Source organism: Carlito syrichta, unplaced genomic scaffold (genome assembly GCF_000164805.1).
Source record: "Carlito syrichta isolate Samal-C Ts95f unplaced genomic scaffold, Tarsius_syrichta-2.0.1 Scaffold308881, whole genome shotgun sequence".
NCBI classification, from domain to species: domain Eukaryota; kingdom Metazoa; phylum Chordata; class Mammalia; order Primates; family Tarsiidae; genus Carlito; species Carlito syrichta.
In genome coordinates, this window is record NW_007252977.1 from 315,214 (window position 1) to 320,547 (window position 5,334).

The 5,334-nt window shown below is 43.2% G+C and overlaps 1 pseudogene; it reads left to right on the forward strand.

Annotated features, from left to right (window-relative positions):
• The first annotated feature begins 234 nt into the window (after window positions 1-234).
• Window positions 235-701, forward strand: LOC103268743 (annotated as a pseudogene).
• Window positions 702-5,334: the final 4,633 nt, after the last annotated feature.

Here is a 5,334-nt window from a genome sequence, read left to right on the forward strand (position 1 = left end):
CCTTGGGGACATTTGGCAACATTTGAAAACATTTTGGATGTCATGACTGGAGAGTGTTATTGGCATCTAGTGGGTAGTTGCTAAACATCCTACAATACGCTGGACAGCCTCTCACAACAAAGAATGATCTGGCCCCAAATGTAAGTAGTGTCAAGGTTGAGAAACCCTAGTCTAATCCAAATGTTTCAAATGTTATTAAAACACATAGTGGAAGCCACAGTTTACAGTGCAGACATGGCCAAGTCTGAGCACCATACCACACACAACCAGTCCCGAAAATGGCAAAGAAATGGCATCAAGAAACCCCAATCACAAAGATATAAGTCTCTTAAGGGGGTGAGCCCCAAGTTTCTGAGGAACATGCACTTTGCCAAGAAGCACAAAAAGAAGGGCCTGAAGAAGATGCAAGCCAACAACGCCAATGCCACAAGTGCATGTGCTGAGGCTTCAAGGCCCTCATAAAGCCCAAGAAGGTTAAGCCCAAGATCCCAAAGGGTCCTAGCCACAAGCTTACTCAACTCGCATGCATTGCCCATCCCAAGCTTGGGAAGTTTATTCATGCCCATATTGCCAAGGGCCGCAGACTCTGCCGGCCAAAGGCCAAGGATCAAACTAAGGTCCCGGCTGCAGTTTCACCTGCAGCTCCAGCTCCTGCTCAGGCTCCCAAAGGTGCCCAGAATCCGACAAAGGCTCTCAAGTAGAGGTCCCTATCTGCCAAGGTGAGGACAGAAGGACTGGTTTGACCCCCAGGCTGCTGTCCGTGTGGAGCTGGTGTCCTTCTGAGCTATTTGTAAAAATAAACCTGAGGCAGGAAAGCAAACAAGCAAACAACAACAACAAAAAAAAACCATGGTGAGATCAAGAGGTTATTATTACTGTATTTTTCATTAATAACTAATTTGCACAAAGGCAGTTTTAAAAATAGACCCTGACTGAAACTGTATGTAAGGCATTTTTTTAAATAAAAAAATAATAAAACTTCTTAGAAGCGTGTTTTGCCCATCAAAAGTGGACTGGATAAAGAAAATGTGGTACATATGCATGACGGAGTATTATGCAGCTATAAAGGACAAAATCATGGACTTTGCAATAAATTGGATGGCGCTGGAGACCATCTTACCTAGTGACCTATCACAGAAAAAAGGAACTGAATACCACGTGTCTTCACACATAAGTGGTATCTGAACATTAATCACTATAGCACAAGGGAGGGATAAGCAGTTACAGGACACTGCCAGGGGAGTAAGGGGGGGGGCATATAATAACACAAAGGATACCTGGTCCTAGACCAGGGGAAGTGAGAACCAATTGGAAGCCAAACTTCACCTGCACGTAGACTACTAAAGTACCTAACCCTGACTTGTACCCCACATCTCTATAATAAAATAAAGACATAAGAAAAAACCGAAGGAAAAAAATTAGGTGTTTTTACTCACCAGAGCGTTCACATACAATTTTCAATGAACCAGAAAAGCAACCTTCTTTCTTAAGCACTGTGCTGAAAGAAGCAACATGGTTATAAATCACCCAACTCACAAATACTGATCTACTATATCAAGTTATTATTCCTCCAGTATTTAAGATACCAACTAACAATCAGCTCTTTTGTCAGAAGCTATGACACATAATAACAGTGGGAAGATAAATGCACCAATATGAATTTTTATAAATTTTTAGAATTCTCTGGTTTAAGTAGGGCAATTAAAAATGTTGCAGAGGGGGGCTTATTGAAGAGTACATAATTCTGCTGTCTGGAAGATACTAGAATGTGCTTAACCACTTAGCTCCCACCCACCTCCTCTCTGTTCCCTTTTCTGGTAAATCTCCCCTTAAGTTAGTAAGGACAGGATGCCATTGCTTTGGGAATCACTCTGATCTAAGCCCCTCGAGAACACCGGTAGCTAACACTGTCTAAACATTTACTACTAGGAAAAGCAAAATCATTTGTACAGCTCCTCTTAGAACAGTTTATGTATCAGAATGATGAAATGGACAAGAATTTCATCAAAATGAGAACCTCATACAGACCCAACCTATGGGAGAAGAGGCTGTTCAATAAAAATTTGTAAATGAGCCAGGCTCAGTGGCTCTGCCTGTAATCCCGCGCCTTTGGGAGGCTGAGGTGAGTGGATTGCCTGAGCCTGCGGGTTCGAGACCCGCCTGGGCAACTTGGCAAGACCTCATCTCTACAATAAATCAAAAACTAGCCGGGCGTGGTAGCGCGCATCTGTAGTTCCAGCTACTTGGAAGGCTGAGGCGGAAGGATCGCCGGAGCCCAGCAGGTCGAGGCTGCGGTGGCCGGGAGTGGCCACTGCACTCCAGTCTGGGCGACAGAGTGAGACTTCAACTCAAAAAAAAAAAAAAAAAAAATTTGTGAATGTATGAACAAATGAATCCTCTTTTAAACTCTACGCTGTATACCTTGACTCTGATTTCATTTAGCTCAGGTTTTAGAGACATCTTTTCATAAATACTTACCATTTTACAAATAAATCTATAATCTAAGTTGTCCTATTAAGAACATGCTAATTTCACCTGCTTTATGAGTTTCCACTCCCCACCCCCAGCTCCACAACTGAAAACCAAATCAATTATTTGTGAAAATTGTTTTAAATGTCCTAATAATCCCACTGGAAATGTAAACATAACCAGAGGACAAAGAATTATAAGGGAAGAAACAAGCCATAATGCCAGACTTTCAGCCACAGTGTAAATCCACTTTAGTACTGTCTTTTTTGGATGAAACTTCTTGATATCTGAGGTTTATAATTTTGAGAAAAATGTTTATAAAATGCTATGTGGCCATAAATTGTCACCTCTTTGCCACTTCCATAAATGTTGGAAATTCCCTCTTTGCCTTCCATAATTGATATTATAGATTCCCATAAGCCTTCGTGCTTCTATTCACTTTGATGAACACTTGTGGATACCAATTCTAGAACAGACCCAGTTCTCATAGGGTCAGACAGCTTGGGAGCATGGAGGACGTAGAGAAATACAGAAAATGCAATCTGAAGGTTATCTAAGTCATCACTTTGGAATGAATTGAACATAAATAAAATTGGAAAGAAAAGAAGGAAGAAGAGAATGGGCAAACAGGACCACGTACTGGAGAGGAGGGCCACCATGACCTTGAGCATCAACCCTGTAACATTGCAGGGTTACAACACTGCCATTCATATGCTGCGTAGCTGTAGTAAACTTTTCATTTGATTATTAGAAATATTGAATTTGGGTTCCAAAACATTTTTCCCAATCAGTTCCTGCTCTTTTTATTTTGTAATTTTTATTGTTTCAGAAATTGTCTTAGGCCTGGCATGGTGGCTCACATCCCAGCACCTTGGGAGGCTGAGGCAGGAAGATTGCTTAAGCCCAAGAGTTCAACACCAGCTTGGGCAACACAGTAAGACCCTGTATCTACAAGAAATTAAAAACTTAGCCAAGCATGGTGGTGCATACCTGTAGTCCCAGCTACCTGAAGAGGCTAAGGTGGAAAGATCTCCTGAGTCCAAGAAGCTGGGACTTCGGTAAGCCACGATCATAGCACTGCACTCCAGCCTGGGAGATAGAGTGAGACCTCAATTCAAAAAATAAAAAATCTTTTTCTTCTGAAGAAATAACTCTTTAAAGCCGATTTATATAAGAAGATTTGATACGTGCAGTAAGCCCCAAATACATGGTATTCGGCAAAACTTACTGTGTGCCTACTATGTCTTAGCTCTGAACCAGCTCACCTTCTCAAGTCTAGGACCCATTATTTTGCCTTTGGCAAATTTTCATAAAGTTTCTTTTCTTCCCAAACATGCAGCTAAGTTCACCAGACCCTAAAACCCTTTCTGAACATGCAAACGCCTCCCTTTTGAAAGCCTCTGAGGAGTGTGATCAGCAGGCTGATTCTTCTGCTGAACTGTGATTTAGTGCTGGCATTGTTTACATGCTTCCTACAAGCTAATGGGAAAGGTGACTGCATCTTAGAGGTTCCTGAATCTTTCAACAGGTCTGATTCAAAGGGGAATTAAGAGTTGTAGTGTTTTTTTGTTTGTTTGCCTTGAGTCAGGGTCTCATTCTGTTTTGCAGATGGGTGTAACCACACCTGGCTATTTTTTATTTTTTTTTTTTGGTAGAGATGAGGTCTCATTATATTGCCCAGGCTGGTGTTGAAATGTCCTAATAATCCCACTGGAAATGGTCTTGATCTCCTGAACTTAAGCAATCCTCCCGCCTTGGCCTCAAAGACTGCTGAGATTACAGGCATGAGCCACCACACCTGGCCCTACTGCTCAGGGCCTGAAGGTGCAAACTCTAGGGGCAAAGTGCTCACCACCCCCCACCAACTCCATGTCTCCCCCATGTCTCACAGAGGTGTGGGCAGAGGGAGAGTGAAGCACTCACTGGGTCCCCAGCAATCAGGTAGGTTGTGGCTCCTTACCTCTTGCAGTGCATCAGCATCAACGTTGCTTGGAAGCTCACTGCGTGTTAGGGACCAAGTAAAGGTTTTACGTGGAATTAACATTTAATTCTCCTATGACATCTCTGAAGTAGGTGCCACAGCTCCGATTTTATAAATGCTGTTGGAAATGCAAACGAATGCCACCTCTTTGGAAAACAGTGTGGCGATTTCTAAAAGAGCTAGACCTTGACCTTCCATATGACCCAGCAATCCCAACTTCTGGGAATATACCTGGAGAAACTCAAATCATTCTACAAAAAAGATATCTGCAAACGCATGTTTATTGCAGTACTATTCACAATAAGAAAAACATGGAACCAACCCTGCTGCCCATCAAGACTGGATTGTGGTATATAGAAATGGAATATTACACAGCCCTAAAGAAAGATTAACATATGGACTTCACAGTAACTTGAATGCATTTAGAATCTATAATACTCAGTGAGCTGTCACAGAAACAAAGAACAGAGTACCACATGTTCTCACTCATAAGCGGACCCTGAACATTTGCCATAATACTGTACCAAAGGAATTGGCATTAGCGGTATACTGCTGGGGTGGGGGAGTGGGGGGAACACAACATCAGTAAGGTTACTTGATCTCAAACCAGGCCAAGTGAGGACCAAAGGGAAGCCTAAACTTGACCTGTAAGATGATCACTTGTATACCTAATCCTGAACTGAACCCCACATCTTTAAAATAAAAATAAGCGCAAAATAAAAAAGAAGGCAGCCGAGGTTCCGAGGGGGACCCCGAGCCCGAAGGTGAGCACCGACCTCGGCCTCCCCCCTGTCAGGCCGTCATCGCCCCTGGACTGCCGGCCGGCTCTCCGGCGTCACAGCCCGGGCGCCCAACGGCGAGGCCCAGGACGCCCTCTTCGTCCC